The sequence below is a fragment of the Martes martes genome (assembly GCF_963455335.1).
Source record: "Martes martes genome assembly, chromosome: 3".
Lineage (NCBI taxonomy): Eukaryota > Metazoa > Chordata > Mammalia > Carnivora > Mustelidae > Martes > Martes martes.
The window spans coordinates 182404937-182421405 of record NC_137890.1 but is presented as its reverse complement, the minus strand read 5'-3'; the positions used below and the strand labels follow the sequence as shown (position 1 = coordinate 182421405).

General features: G+C 45.2%; 1 protein-coding gene across 1 annotated transcript in view; it reads left to right on the top strand.

Annotated features, from left to right (window-relative positions):
* The window catches only part of KIAA2012, a gene marked incomplete at its 5' end in the record, with an annotated part of 101916 nt that overhangs the window by 33747 nt on the left and 51700 nt on the right, over positions 1–16469 (top strand). The gene's annotated exons all lie outside the window — the stretch shown is intronic.

Genomic DNA, 16469 nt, shown 5'->3' with positions numbered 1-16469 from the left:
CTCACTGACACAGAGGTGCCTCTGTAGCTCAGACACAATAACCCAATGTTTGCACGACAAGTTTGCTCTTGCTGGAGCATCTGGAGAGGGAAGTTCCTGCAGAATGGCTTGGAGGAGGTCTCATGTGCCACGCTGATGCCTTGATGAGAACGATAAGCCCTTTTGGTAATTGCCCAAACTAAACACTGCCTTTTCGCTTGTTTCCAACCACCCTCCAGAGATGGAGATGGCTAATTGGTAATCCAATCAGGTACCCTTGTTATATGTGTTGGTTCATTGCTGCGAATCATCTGGCTTCTGACAGTTTCCAAAAACCCTTCTGGCACATTACTTTTTTGGAGAAGAGATGCTGGTTCTGGGCAATAGCCATTTTGCAAAGAAAAAAAAAAAAAAAAAAGTGAAGTCAGAGGGTGATGAGTACCAACCACCCAGGATCCAACACGATGTGTGCGTGTGAGACGTATGCCCAGCAGGCCTCTTGGCGAGGCAGATTAAAATCTGCGCTCATTTGGTCGGTTAGGTCACCCCTGGCTTAATACAAAGAGAATGGATTCAAAGCCAGGAGATCTGAGTAGGCCTGGCTTGTCCTCTCCATCCGTCTCTGTGTCAGAGGACTCTGGGTCAGTCTCTTCCAATGTCCAAGGGTCCTCCTCCCATCCAAAGTGAGAGGATCAACTCTTATTTTGATGAAGCCAGAAGTCTCTTGACCATTGCTACAGTTTATGTGTTGTGGCTATTCCTCTGGAAGTAGCTTCCTAGCACCTGGGTTTCCAGAAACTAGGAGGCATTAGGTTCCCAATTCAGTGTCACAACCACTTGCGTTATGAGATAAATACAAAAATAGCTTGGTCTTGACTTGGTGGAAGCAGGATTTGGACAGGTGACACAGCTGGGCTAACAACCAGAGAGCACATGATTCTGTTCACCTGCTGCACATTTTTCTACACTGTTCCAGGAGAAATAGCCCCCCTTCTGGCAAAGCAAGAGTCAGAAGCAGAAAAAGGAAACATTCAGGCTTTAAGGTGGCTGTCACGTCGTCGATAGGATGTTTCAGTCATTTGGGGGTTCCCAGCGCCCAACACAGCCCCTGACACATACACAGCAGGATCACAATCGATTTTCAGTGAAAAAAATCTTTCAACAATTTCCACACTAAAGGAAGAAAGAGAGAAATGAAATTTCTGATGAATAAACGGAGACTTGCCTGCCATCTTGTGCTAGTCCCATGAACAGTGTATTTAATCCTACCTGTCTCTCAAACCTAAAAGCCTTCACTGTAAGCTTGTTGAAGGTGTGAATCCATCAGTCAGTCAGTCAGTCAGTCAGTGGCCTCGCCCCAGCCTTTCCTCCACATACGATCGGTGGGTCTTCAGTCTCGATGGTGACTGGAATGTGCCCTGGAAGTCAAGGCACAACCTCAAACCCATATTCCCTCCAGGGGCCTACAGGCCACATCTAGCCTCAAAGAGGATCTATGAACAGGAAAGGTTTGTTGCTGTTCTGTTTCATTTTGAGAAGCAGCATACTCAAAAAAAGGGTCAACTCTTGCAAAGGCTTTGCTCCAATTACACCAAACTCTTTGTAGCTCAGTTTGCTCAGATCCGTCTTGACCACACTCCCCACCCCGCCCTTCAGTCTTGTCTCCCATCACATCCGGGGCCCACTCTTCTCTTGCCGGTGGCCCAAACATTCAGGCTTCCTTCTCTTACCTCCCAGCCTTTGCCCAAGTGCCCACAAATATTGAGCTTGGTTTTAAGCTCCAGGCAAGGACTCATCTTTCCTGGGACAGTTTCCTTAATAAATCTACCTCCTGTCATACAGCTGCCTCAGCCCATTCCCCTCTCTCAATCCCACTTTTGTGATAGTTGTTTTTATCTGCATCTGTTTTCTGTTGAGTTCCCAAATATTACATGAGTCCTAGAGAGCCTCTTATCTTTATCATATGTCTGAGAAATACTTGTTGATTGACCGAGCACCCCAGGTGCCACAAAGGAAAGTTCCTTGGGGATCATAAATGGTTTTTTGTTGTTTTTTTTTTTTTTAATTTAAAAAGGTCTTGAGTAAAGGAGACAGTATGATCTGTCTGATCTTTCTTTGACTTTCAGACTCTGTCAACATCTATTTGGAAATAAATTCTTAGGCAATTAGATCATGATATCTTACTTTCAAAGAGCCTAGAGAAATGAATATAAACCTTCAGAAGAAAAAAAAAGATGCAAAGGCTAGAGCTGGAATTTGACCCTTTTGGTCGTGTTGGGATGTTGCAGCACTTAGAAAATTCAAAGGCTTAAGAAAGGAAAATTTCACTTGGAAGGATTGAAGTCAAAGCAGTGGATATGTGCTCTGTGTTGCTTATCCTTGGGTCAGACCCTTCACCCATCTTCCCAGTCACAGTGGCCACAAGAGGTTTTCTTCCAGAAGTTTTTTCAGTCAGAAGTGTCTTACTGCAGGCCACCTGGGTGGCTCAGTCAGTCGAGTGTCTGACTCTTGATTTTGGCTCAGGTCATGATCTCAGGGTCCCAGGATCGAGTTCCATGGGACTCTGTGTCCACCAGGGAGTCTCCTTCAGGATTCTCTCTCTCTCTCTTTCCCTCTGCCTCTCCCCAAGCATGCGCATGTTCTCTCTTGCCCTCTCTCTCTTTCAAATAAATAAATAAATCTAAAAAAAAAAGGTGTTTTATTGAAAGAAGTTCACAACGTCTGTGCCAGCGATCCAGGTTGGGACTTCAGGTCTCATGTAAATTTAAATTCTTGATCTCTTTCAGAGTTCCCAGTTAGCACTTGTTCTTGTCCTAAATGGGTGTTTACCCCAAATAAGTTCCTTATGTTTTGGTCATTTAATTAAGCATCCTTCTTCTTATAACTTTTTCCTAGTATGTCCGCAAATTCTTTGACTCTTGTCTCTCTAACAGGGAGAAGCTGATATTCCTTCCCTCGAGTGTAGACTGGACGTAGCAGCTCACTTCTAATAAATGTAGAGTATGACAGAAGTGATAGTGTGTGGCTTCTGCGCCTGGGTCGTAAGAGGCACTGCAGTTTCCTCCTCGCTCTCCCTCTCCCTTGGATTTTTCACTCTGGGGAAAGCCAGGCCACCCTGTCTGTCAGGAGGCCATTCATATGGAGAGGTCCATATGGCAAGGCGGTAACACCTCCCGCCAGCAGCTAGAATAAACTCTCCAGGTTTATGCATGAGCCAGCTCGAGAGGAGATGCTCCCAGCCCCGAGGAAACCTTCAGATGGCTGCGTCCTGCCTGCCACGGGGACTGCAGGCTCCCAAGAAACTCCGCACCAGAATCACACACCAAAGCCACTCCCAGATTCCCACAGAAACCGTGTGAGATATCATAAAGGTTTATTGTTCTAAGGTCACTAGATTTGGGGGCAATTCGTTTTGGTAATAGATCATATACTCCGTGTCACTTCCTGGTGCTCGGCAATTTGGTAAACAGAAAGATGAAGGGTCTAAGAATGTCCCAGCTGGTCTCAAAACACTGATTATTTGGAGGCAAACATATACTCAATGGTTGACTTTTTCTTTGTTTTCCCCATTTGGCATCTGTGATAAGGCTGGCTGTGGCGTCCCATGGGTAAAAGAATATGATTTTCCTTGAGAAGCCTTTCTCTTAGCAACTGTTGCTTTAGAGAAGATGCCTGGAGATTCTTTTTAAAGATTTTACTTATCTATTTGACAGAGAGAGAGAGATCACAGGTAGGCAGAGAGGCAGGCAGAGAGAGACGGGGAAGCAGGCGCCCCGCTGAGCAGAGAGCCCGATGCGGGGCTCGATCCCAGGACCCTGGGATCATGACCCGAGCCGAAGGCAGAGGCTTAACCCACCGAGCCACCCAGGCGCCCCATGCCTGGAGATTTAACGGAGGAAAAGTCCTTTAGATACAGTAGGGTGAGGGATAAAAAGAAAGAACTCCAGACTAAATGTCCGAAGTCTTGAGTTACTCTCAGCTCTGCCACCTGCGGTTTCTGCGATGACGGGCAAGTAATTTCACTGCTGTGGACTTCAGCTTCCTCACATAGGGAAAGAGGAGTTGGAATTAGATCCAGTCCTCCCAGCGCGTGTCCCATAGAACTCCAGTTCCTCACAAGGGTAACAGGCATTATATAAAAAAATCAAAACGTTCCGAGGTCAAATAGGTGTGGAAACCAGCGGGCGAAAGCTAAGCAGATTCCTTACGCGGGATTTCACAAGGACTCGAATATGCTAATGGGAATTCCTGCTCTCTCAGAGGCTGTGCACCTGACCTCTTAGTTCTTTCTTTTTTTCCGCAAAGCATCATGTGGATCTAAATCATTTTTGGAACACACCTTGGAAAATGCGAAACGGAGGTTTCTATGGTCCCTTCCAGCTGTGATGCTGTATGTTACTAAATATGCTCTTTTCCCAAGGAGACTCCCCTGGTGGGGCAGCTCTGCTGTCTGAATCCGGAAGCAGGATCTCAGCCATTCAGTAACTCATGCCTGCTCCTATTTTCATTTTCCAAACATCACTCTGAATCCACAGTTCATCCATCTCTGAGTGAGAAGTAGAGGAAGGTAAGAAGAAGCCAGTGTGGCGACAGCCCCTTTTGCCCCAATCTGGGTTTGTTAATACCCCATAAGAAATCACATTGCCAGTTTTAGGGATCTTGGGTTAACTGAAATAAAGGAAAACGTGACTGGATAGGGTCCCTTGACACCCAGCATTTCCTCCCAGTGGGCCCTCCTGTCCTGCCGAGCCTAGAAGGCTAGAGACACTTTCCAGATCCTTTGCCATCAGGAGGCTGCCCACGAATTTGCGTTCTGCCAAAGAGCTGCCCTTGCAAGAGACATTGGAGGGCAGAAGCCAGGCAGCAGCTCTGGGCTGCTCACCCTAGCAAGCAAACTCATGAAGACTGAGTGTATCCAGTGGCAGACCCGACAGCAACTTTATAAGCACCAAGGTCTGTAGAGTAACTCTGCTCCTTTTTAAAATATCTGGTGGCTCTCCACTAAGCCCTGCCCGACACACTCTCCTTACAGAAATTAGGGGAGATTCCCATGAAGCTCGGCATGGGGCTAATTTGGGTCTGTCACATCCACCACAGGGTGGGTTGTGATGCTGTGCTTGTTCCTGGACTTCACAGAAAACTAGGTTCTTTCCCTCAGCACAATGAGGCTGGCAAAGCCCCAGCAGCCCATACTGGAAGGTGTTCCGATAGCCACCAGCAGAGAGCCACTAAAAAACATTAGGGAGCCTCCTTTCCTTTGACAAAGACCTCTCCTGATTCATATAAGCACAAAGACTCCCCTACCTCACATTTGGCTGAAAATGTGTCATCACCACTTTATGCTTCCCAATGAAGAAAAATGTCAAAAAATAATAGTTCTCTCTGAATCTGCTCAGAATTTTTATTTTTAAGAAAAAAATCAGTACGAAGTGTTGAAGAATATATAGTTCCTCTTTAGTTTTTGCATATGGTGGGCCTTACATTTTTTACAAAGCCCATGAAACTATGAATTCTACCTCCTTTACGTTTGATCCCATTCAGAGAGCCTTAGAGTCGAGCGGGAATGTAGGCATTGCCTTCATCACCCGTTTAATACCAGACAGACTTGCTGAGGACACTAGTAGATAAAATGGGTAACCGCAGATCCGTCTGGTTGAAGTGGGGTTGGTCTGTCTCCCCACAACTTCTCCACAGTCCAACTAATTCTTCCCCTCCTAAGAGGACTCCCGGGGAGGGTGTCATGCTTCCCCTCCTAAGAGGACTCCCGGGGAGGGTGTCACGCCCTCCAGCTACGAGACCACAGTTTAAAAGTCTCTCATTTTGTAGATAAGGACTGTGAGGCCCAGATAAGCGTGGTGATTTGCTCAAAGTTACAGCGCTTCTATGTGGCAGATCTAAGGCTCAAATCCAGATTTTTCCACCCCCGATTAGGTCAAAGCTCTTCCCACTAAATCGTACTTGCCTCTCGCCTTATTTGTCGAAGTCTCCAGGCTTCAAGGACTAGCTGAATTCCCACCTTCGTTGTGATGCCTCAGCCCCCGCTGATGGCTACTTTCTTAGGTTCCCCTAATTCTCACGGTCTGGGCCTCTCACCAAGCACTCCATCACTTTCTTTGTCTTCTTTACTTTTTTTTTTTTTTAAGATTTTATTTATTTATTTGACAGAGAGAGAGATCACAAGTAGGCAGCAAGGCAGGCTGGGGTGGGGGTTGGGGGAGCAGTCTCCCTGCTAATTAGAGAACTCGATATAGGGCTCGATCCCAGGACCCTGAGTGAGATCATGACCTGAGCCGAAGGCAGAGGCTTAACCTCCTGAACCACCCAGGTGCCCCTTTATTACTTTTTTCCCTTCTTTCCTCTCCAAGATTTGAAATTCCTATGGGTAGATCCCCTTTATCTACTTCTGAATATCCCAGGAAACAGCATGTGCCCTCCTGGAACACAGCCCACATTAAGGATTGAAACCGTGAGTAGCAAAGAGTCGAATTGTTCCCCAATATCCATTCTTCCATTATTTTATTAGAAGTGCCTAAGTTCAGTTGAAGAGATGGCTGCTGGCTAGAAATTCTGTTTCTCAGCCTCTCTTGCAACCAAGCATGGCCACGTGACTAAGTTGTGGCTAATGAAATGGGAACAGATGTAACATGTGCAACTTTTAGGTCATTTTCTTGGAAGGACATTGCCGGCTCTCCTCTTCACTGAAGAAAGTCCTCTTTCCCCTTGGACTTGGCTGAGGTGGTGAAGTAGCTTCAACCATGGGGAGGAGGGCCATACTCTATGGGATAACGGAGCCATAAGAGCCAGGAAACCTCATTGCTCAAGTGACTTCATGGAGCAAAGCCACCTTGGTCTGCCCACCTACCTCTCAGCTCTTTTCTGAAACAGAAATACATGCTTATCTTTCAGAGTCTTTTGGTTACAGCAGCTTGCCATGTTCCTTAGCTAAAACAACAACTGTAATAATATCCACCATCCTAGTGTACACTTTATAGCAGTCAAACCAGATTCAAGATGCCTGGGTGGCTCAGTCGGTTAAGCATCTGCCTTTGGCTTGGGTCATGATCTCAGGGTCCTGGGATCGAGTCCTGCACTGGGCTCCTTGCTCTACGGGGAGCCTGCATCTCCCTCTGCCTGCCGCTCTCCCTGCTTGTGCTCTCTTCTCTGTCTCTCTCTGACAAATACATAAAATCTTTCAAAACGAAACCAAAAAATCAGCTTATACTTGGGGTGCCTGGGTGGCTCAGTCGGTGGAGATTCCGACACTTGGTTTTGGCTCAGGTCAGGTCATGACCTCAGGGTCACAACATGGAGCCCCAAGGGGCTCTGCGCTCAGCAGGGTTTCTGCTGGAAGATTCTCTCTCTCTGTCCCTCTCCCCCACACATGCATGTTCTCTCTCAAATAAATAAGTAAATCTTAAAAAAAAAAAAAAGTCATACTTGCAGGACATCTTATAAAGTATGAAATAAAATTCTGATATAAAATATTATTGCACCTAGAAGAGAGAAGACCCATGACATGTGTGCTTGACACCTTCGGTAAAATGTACTGAACACCTACAGTATGCAGGGGACAGAGAACGATGTTGATATTGAGGGCAAACTCTGTCAGGCACTGTGTCCCTCCATCTTCTCATTCCATCAGCCCAGTAATCCCACAAAGTGAGTATTTTCATTCACGTATCACAGCTGAGGAAACTGAAACACGGGAGCCCAACTCCCCTGGGCACACTGATGTTACCTGGTAAGCAGCTGGCTTCGTCATTCCCAGGGCCACCTACCCCGGAGCCTGGGCTCTGCCCCCTCTGCTTCTGAGGCTCAGCCCCTGTGGCTACTGCCCCGCAGGGCCTCACAGACACGCGAGGACAGACTCACAAGCAATGAACTCTACCACAGGGCAGGATGGAAAGACTGCTGTGTTTGAGGCCTAACCGACTAATTCCAACCTCGGGGCCTGGGAAGGATGTTTGCAGAGAGATCCCGTTTGCACTGACCTTTGAAAAACCAGGGGAAGAGGATAAACAGAGAAGAGAGGGAGACATGACCAGCGGAGGGACCAGCACGAACCCCAACAGAGAGAGACAGAAAAAGAGAATACGTGTGGGAAAGGACAAGGGGTCCATGTGAACGGGCTGGGAGGGGCTTCCCCGGAGGCGATGGGGCTGAAAGTCAGGCCAGGGCCAGACCAGAGAAGGCCTTGTGCTCCAGGGTAATGCTGAGATGCTCCTTTTTCGGCCACAAGGAATCACAGATGTTTGAGGAGGGATGTCATGTAACCCAGTGCGCGTGCCAGCATGAAGGGACAGGCAAGAGAAAAGGCCGAGCATTCGGGCCACTGCGGAGCCATCCGGGCAGCAGCTGACGACAGCCCGAACGGAAGGCCACACGCAGACCTCGGAGATGCTGCCTGGCTGTGAGGACATGAGCAGTTCTCCGAACCCCAGCAGCCAGTGACAAGCCTGATAATAGAGTCTCTTTCAAAACTGGCTACCATCCTCATCTCCAATTTTAGACTCAAATTCCTTTTTTCATTTTCACTTTCAGTGAAGAGGGTTTCTTCAGGGGGTGTGTGTGTGTGTGTGTGTGTGTGTGTGTGTGTGATGTCTTACACTTGAGATAAAGCAACAGTCAAGGCCCTGGATCCCGCCACGCCCACAGCGGCAGGCACAGCGCCCCAGCCTTCTCCTGAGAGGCGTTCTGTTCCGGCCACCTCCCTCACTTGAAGTCAAACTCCCACCAACACACATAAAAAATGGATTCCAGTGTCACACACCTCTCAGCATGTCAGTGTGCCGCGAGCCTGTTTTGTGGCTTCTGCATTCTTGGGGGAGTGGTGGAGCTTCCTAGCGGACAACCGTGGTAAACAGTAGGCGTCCTAAGGAAAACCTTGAGAGCGAATAGCTTGGGAGCTGCGAGGCAAAAGCCAAGGCGGTAAGCAGTGATGGAAAGTGTGTGCGTAACCCTCCTGTACCCTCTTACCCCGACACACACTGAGGTTTCTCTTTCATGGTGGTTTTAGCCTCTTTTTCCTCTCCAACCACCGACCACTCAATTCTTTGAGGGAAAATTAACATTCATTATGCAATTTATCTCTCTCCTTTTAATCCAGAGTGTCTGTCTCCAAGGTCCCTACTCAATAATTAATGTTTGTTCTCATTTCCCATTCTCCAGAGCATCCATTCTTGAACTGTAGGGTCAACAATTAACACTAATTATGGCTTTTCCTCTCTCCAGTGTTGGTTCTTAGAATCCCAAGTTGCCCTGCTCAGCCTAAGTTATGTGTGCACGCGGCTGGGTCTGCACTCCGAGGTGGAAAAACACCAAGGAATGGGTTTTGCCAAGCCCACCACAGTTTAGCAAATCAATAAAAACAAACATTCTTTTTTGGCAACCTCTCTAGTATATTTTTTATCAGTAATGAGACAAGGAAGCATGAATACTTACATACACGTATTTGGAAAGGAGTTGGGAGGAGGGGGCAGTTAGAGCATCTCAAAATCTGTTTTAAGTTGAATTTTCTACGATTCTGCCTGACTTTTTCCTCCCTATGGCTATCTCCTCAATATCTCACACACCCACCCACCCCCCATACACCCCAGATTTCCCATTAAAAACTGTTCTTCCATCTCAGATCCACTCAGCTGACCCCTTTGCTAGTATCACCCCCCCCCCCAAAATTGTCTTTCTCTGGTCCATCATGCAAATTCTCCTCATCCACTAAAACACCATTGTTTTAACCAGTCTTCGTTTTGACTGACAAGGACAGCCAGGAGAATGATTCTTGCCCAAGGTAACTTTAAGAAATTGAAAAAAAAAAAAAAAAAATTCAGGGCTGTGCAGAAGCCTGTCTGTCTTCTTGGCTGGATCAGATGGGCTAGAATCCCTCCTGTCTCCCCTGGTCCAACCCTTGTATTTGCGCTACAGCTGCAGGCTGGGGCTCCCCACACTTGTCTGTCATCCCCCCATCGCTGCGCGCACTGGGGCCCCACAGCACATCTGCTCTTCAAATCTGGGCATCTCCTCCCAGCGTGTGTCAGGCATTAACTGTTTCGTGTTCTTGCTCTGTCAAAAGTTCTCCTCTCAGAATTTCAGCATCATGGTCCCCACCGGATTTCACCCTTAAGCACCTTAAACAAAAGTTTTCTTTTCCTTGATGCTTTTAAAATCCCAGCTCAATCTTCTCTCCGTGATGGCATCAACAGATTTTTTTTTTTTAACCCACTCCATTTATTACGAGAATTCAACATCAAAGCCACCCCTTGGTTTTCCCTTGTCTTGAGGTAAGAAAAATAGCTTTTTTTTCGAGACTTTTCCACACTCACAGGTAAAACACCTCTTGTTTTTCAGTCTATGAATCTGTCAATTCAAATACCAGCCATGAAAAGGAGGGGTCTAGAATTCAACGTCCCCTAAAAGGTAAGCTTTTCCTCTAAAGAAGTCACCCCTACTTCTCCTCTAGATCATGGGATTTGCATGCACCTTATTCCATACAGGGACCTCCAGAAACACATGGTTTCTCCACAAAATAGCAATAAGGAGGAAAGAGGATTCGCTTCTTGGAGAGCCTGGGCAATGTGGTGTCCTCGTGAGTGACCCACAGGCAATGCTGTGTGCTGTGGTCTGAGTGTAAATATTAGGGGAGAAGAGAAGCCAGACCAAGAGCTTGTGCCTAGCTCGCCCAGGAAGGAAAACGTGCAGGGACGTCCTGTGGCTTCTGCAGGCCACACGCCGCACACCTCACAGTATAATGAGGTGGGCACGGCCCCCAGAGTTGTGCACAGCTCCACCTGCACAACCATGAATGAGGAGACTCTCTGGAAAATCCTCTCAGGCATGTATTCGAAACAGAGGACTGAGGCCAGGTCTACTCCCCCCACGCTTCCTTTCAGACTTCATTTCCCCCACGTAGAAAGAAGCAAAAACTAGGAGCATAAGTTGACTTTGCAGCTCATCCCCTCCCTCCCGCCACTGCTGCTTCTGCTTCAGCCCTAGGGGAAAGGATGGTTACGTAGAGACCTTCTCTCTCTCCTAAAAATAGTCTTTGATTAATAGAGACGTGTGTGGTCTTCCTCGCTGCTTGTTTGGGGACAGGCAGTAATGAATCCTGAATGAGGGACCCGCTATCGTGACAGGAAGCCATGCCCCAGATGGAGTGCTGGAGCCAGGGCTTGGGAGGGGGGGACTGTTTTTGCCAGAGACTACAAAACCAGAAGGAGAACAGGCACAATCATACGCTTGCCAATCTCAAAATCTGTAAGCAGAGAAGTGCCCGAGAACTTGGCATTCTGCATCACCCCTCCTGCCATTCTCCTTGGATGGACATCCTGACCGTGGTGGGAAGTTTCAGCGTCAGTGCTGTTCATTCTCACTTGTTGGTTGGAACTGGGCCAGGGCTGCTCTTAACAGGAGCCCTCTAGGGAAGGATGATGATGATGATGGAGGTGATGGGGATGATGGAGATGATAGGTACCACTGTTGTCTGGCTTTGACATGCCAAACGCTGTGCTGAGTGCTTGACAGTCATCATTTCATTTCACCGTCACAGCAATGATATGAGGTAAAGTCTATCATTATCCTCATTTTTCATCTAGGACAGTGTGGCTCAGAGAGGTTAAGTGACTTGTCCAAGGTCACACAGCTAAGTGGAGATGCTGTGATTTGAACCCCAGAACCCTGCATTTTTACCACAATGAATGGTGAGGGGTGATGTCAGTCTAAACAGGCATATTGCCATCTGACAAAATGGAGACTTTAGGAAGTTCCTCACTTTATGACACACACAAATAAATGGCTTCTGTTGCATATCCTTTTCTCCCTCCAGTTCCCCTTACTTGGCATCAGACACCCTTTTGAGAGTAACACTGAAAATGATTTGCAACTTTTAGAAACATGGGAAGAAGGGAGCTGGAAAAAAAAATAGGAACAGTTTGAGAGAAGCCAAACTCTTGAGACAGATTTTCTAGGAAGATAGGCCATTTATAGGGTAGCTCTCCGGACCAAAAACATTCTTCCTAATATAGCCAAAAATGCTGTAATTTCACTTCATTCTACTATTAAAACCTTATTAATAGATTCACTTTGAATTCAGAAGTATTCTCTTAAAAGTTTGATACTTCTGAGAAGCTAATAGTCATTCACGCTTTAGTTATACACACACACACACACACACACACACTCCATCCAGATGGCTGTCCTCTTGCAACCTAGCTGAGAACTGCTGTTCAGAGGGACTACAAATTCTGACAGGGGTAGAAAGAGAGGTGGGTAATTTGAGGGTAAAAGGAGTTTTAAGAATTGAAGCACGCCTGACTGGTGGATTGCTCTGGAGGGCCTGGACGAACAGAAGACATTAGCTATATGGAGAAGAAGGAAGAAGAAGAAGAAAAGTACAGAAAGGGATACGGTAGAGCGCCAAAGACAAACTTGGACTATTTCAGGATTGCCCCATGGCAAACTCTATATTCAGGAAAAGGAAGGAAAACTTTCATTTCTTCTTTTCTCTACTCCTAGTAACTAAAGACCTTAGGCTAATGCAAATCTCTTTCTTATTTCCAAGCTTTTGAACATCCTATTGCCTCTGCCCGGAGTACAATTCCTCATCTCCTCCTATCCCCTATCATTTTTTAAAATTATGGTAAAATATACATAACATAAAAATTGCCATCTTAACCATTTTCAGTGTTGCATTCAGTAGCGTGAAGCAGATTCACGTTATTGTGCAACCAATCTCCAGAACTCTTTTCTTGGAAAACAAATGCTGTACTTACTAAGTAGCAACTCCCCATTCCAACAGGCCTGCCCTTATAAGCTTAGGGCACCTCTTTTAGGGCTTAGATGTAGGACACATATTTGCTCCTTTGATTTGCTCAATGACCTTAACAAAAAATTCTTGTATCTCTTTGTGCTTAAGACTCCCATTTGTTTTTGAGGAAATGGATACAACACTACTCTGAAAATACGTAATACTCCCTGGCATTGGGTTCGAAGAGCCATTTAAGACTCCTATTCATTGGACAGACCTATAGATCTTTCACAACTTCTTGTTTTCTTTTTGGCCATTTGGTTTGAATGAATATTTTCCGGGGAAAAATGACAGGACTCTAAAGAATTACATAGATGGCGGACTTTGGGGATTTGTGGACTTGAAGGTCAGTTTCCCCTATTTGCAAATGACTTTGCAAATCAGGGATACAGACAATACGTCATCTTACAGAGGCCTGAAGTCAAATCGAAGACATTACGAGGGTGTAAAACAGAAGACCATCCCTAAGCTAGTGAGTGCTCCTAGCGCTCCTCTGAGCACCCACTTCTCACTGTTGTGATCTATATTCATTATAACTTGTGCAATTACTCTCATGAAGTTGGTTTTCAAAAAGAAGAACACTGATTTTCTTCATATAAATATTGTTTAATGGACCAAAATAGAAGGCCAATTGCTGGGACTGGTGATGAAAGTAAGAGAAAGTGATGTGGTCTAACATTTTGATGGTTCTCTGCCAAAAAAAAAAAAAAAAGTTTTATAAATCACCCTAACCCTTTATTTATAGACTCATTAAGATCTTGAAGAACTCCCCCTCTTTTTTTTTTTTAAGATTTTATTTATTTATTTATCAGAGAGAGAGAGAGCGCACGCACAAGTAGGCAGAGGCAGAGAGAAGCAGGCTCCCCATCAAGCAAGGAGCCCGATGCGGGACTCGATCCCAGTACCTAGGATCATGACCTGAGCCGAAGGCAGCAGCTTAACCCACTGAGCCACTCAGGTGTCCCAAACTCCGCCTCCTTTTACTGGGGATATGATATGCACTAGGGGTATATCTAAGGATTCTTGAAATTCTCAGAATGTGTCCCTTCCAAGTAGCCAGAATCTGTGGTTCACTTAGTGTATAATATACACAAGGGATCAGGGCCTTGTTCAAGCTGTGCGGTAGTGCTTAGCCCAAAGCATTTTAAGGCTGGTATGGATTTTAAGATGTATGTGTATGTATGAGCTTTGAGTACATGAATGTATTACCGGTTATATTTCTCAACCTATAATAAAGGTTACGGTATTATTTTTTCTTCTGTCAGAATGATCAAAAAATTATAACTTGCATTAACTAATAATCCATTAATACTCTTTTCTGTTTCATCACTCCTCAGACATTTGTGCCATAAAGAAACAGGAGGCCTTTCTTTAGGATTTTTATCCCTCCTAGCTTCTCCCTTGCTTCTTTCACACATCTTCCTGTGGCCTATGAATTTTTATTTACTGTTGTTCTAATTCTCCACAATTCCTTACTTGGAAAATAACGAAGACACAAGCATTGGAACATGCTTAATTAATGAGTCTGTTTTACAAAGCACATAGGATTGCTCGTTCATTTATTCATTCAACAAACACTAATTGACCATCTACTAATGCCATATACTGTGGAAGGCACATGAATACAGTTGAGAGACAAAGTCCATGCCTTAGTGTCATCCACAGGAGTGAAGTATGGTGACAGCTATGAATGAGTGCAGACTCACTCAGTCTGGAGCTCGAGAAAGCTTTAGGAATGAGAGAACACTTAAGCTGACTTTCTAAGGATATATGAAGGAACTAGCCAAGTGGAGAAAAGGAAAGGATGCCCCAGGGAAAGGGACCACATTAAGGTTGGAGAACATGATGACATAGAAAAAATGGAAGCAGTTTCTAACGACGGGCCCCCGGGGCACAGGTAGGGAAGACAGTGGGGAGAAATGCAGTTAGCTAGTGATGTGGTCAGGAACCAGATCATGAAAAGTAACTGTAGCAACTAAGAAATTTATCCCAAAGATTGTGAGATCCTACTGACACAGGAATTGATATAACCAGATTTTTATTTTAGAGAAATGACTTTTCCAACTATGTGAAAAATGGATTGGAGAGGGTAAGTCTAGAGGCTAGGAGACCAGATGTCTATACTTATCTGAGAGTGAGTGACCAAGAACAGCATCTTCTATAGAATTAAGATCACCACATGAATTGAAGTGTTTCTTGTTAATTCCCCTCTTCCTCACAGTCTTCTACCACAGGTATCCTTATTAATCCTCTGTTGTATCTTGACTGGAGGGTTTCTCATGTAGCTGATATTTTGCTGCCACACAACTTCAATTTAAATTCCATCATCTAGCTTGCCTTCCATTTTGGGTTTGGTAAACTGCCATGTACCTTTGGACTGCTCCATAAAAAATAATTTATGAACTTTTAACAGACGTTGGTGTTCCCAAAGCTAAAGCCAAACCCTTGAGACTGAGCTAGACTTAGTCTAAGAAGACATAAGTAAGTAAAAGAGCTGTTATCCCAACTTGGAAGAAAAATATTGCCCTTGCATTTACTAGGCATTTCCGTATTTAAATTCAGACCAACTTCTATCTTCTAGAGGACTCTATCTGGCTCCTTTAATAGAGCTCCCTGGGGTATGTCTTTAGCTTGGAGATTTTCTCCGGTCTTGAGTAACTGTTTGATATGCCCATCTCGCCCTCCTCTTCATCCAAGATTTAAAGTAAAAATGTGTAGCATAAACAAGGTCTTAAATCTTATCCCAAGAATTTGATAATGACAATACCAAAAAGCCATCTTGGGTCTTGGTTTCCTGCATTAAACAAGCAGATCAAGATTTATTATAACACGTCAAACACTCCACAGGTCATAGGCATCTTGAGTCATATCATATAAAATATTTTTAGATATCATTCTTAAGAAAAGGTCAGCAGGGCTATGTAAAGGGACCAGAATTATCTTCCTTTTATGGTTAGTTTATACTAGGAAGATTTTTTAAAAATTAATCTGGAATTTGCCTTTGCATTTTCCATTTTTGACCACAAATACAAAACCATGAAGGTACAAAGCCTGACTTTTAGGACTCCTCCCATTGGCTTCTGCTAGGATCAGCAGGTCCACGTGCAAAATTGTGAGCAGGCAGAAGTGCTTTCTGAGATCTGTTTGGCCGTGGAGATCTCCCCTCTCCAATGAGGAACCACTGCAAATTATGGGGAAAGTGTCATGAGAGCACACTAGGTATCAAAGAGTAATCATGTCTCAGAAATGACATCTGTAGGAAAAGGTCCTAAACAGACTTAAAGAGGCTCCTGCCAGCACCTCCAAAAGCTATGGCGCTGGTAACCACAGAATGTTTGGGTCACTTTCGGTCACTCTGGAGATCTGATGTTCTTTCCCAAGCCCTAACATACAACCACAAAAGAGCCAGGTGGCCCGGGCTGCCTGATAAGATGACTTTTTGGTTTGGTCTCTATTCTGATACCAGATGAAGCCCACCAGAGCATCCCATACCAAGGGAAATAAGTATTATGAAATAATGGGAGTAAATATGACTATATTTCACTTTTATCAAAACAACGAACATTGCCAACATAGGTTTAAAGGAAAGGAAATTTTAAGCCACCCTATTCCATGCTAGAACCAGATGCTCTTTGTTCTTTCCTGCTTTTGAGTGTCTGGTGAGGGATCCTATGATTTGAAGAAGGCAGAA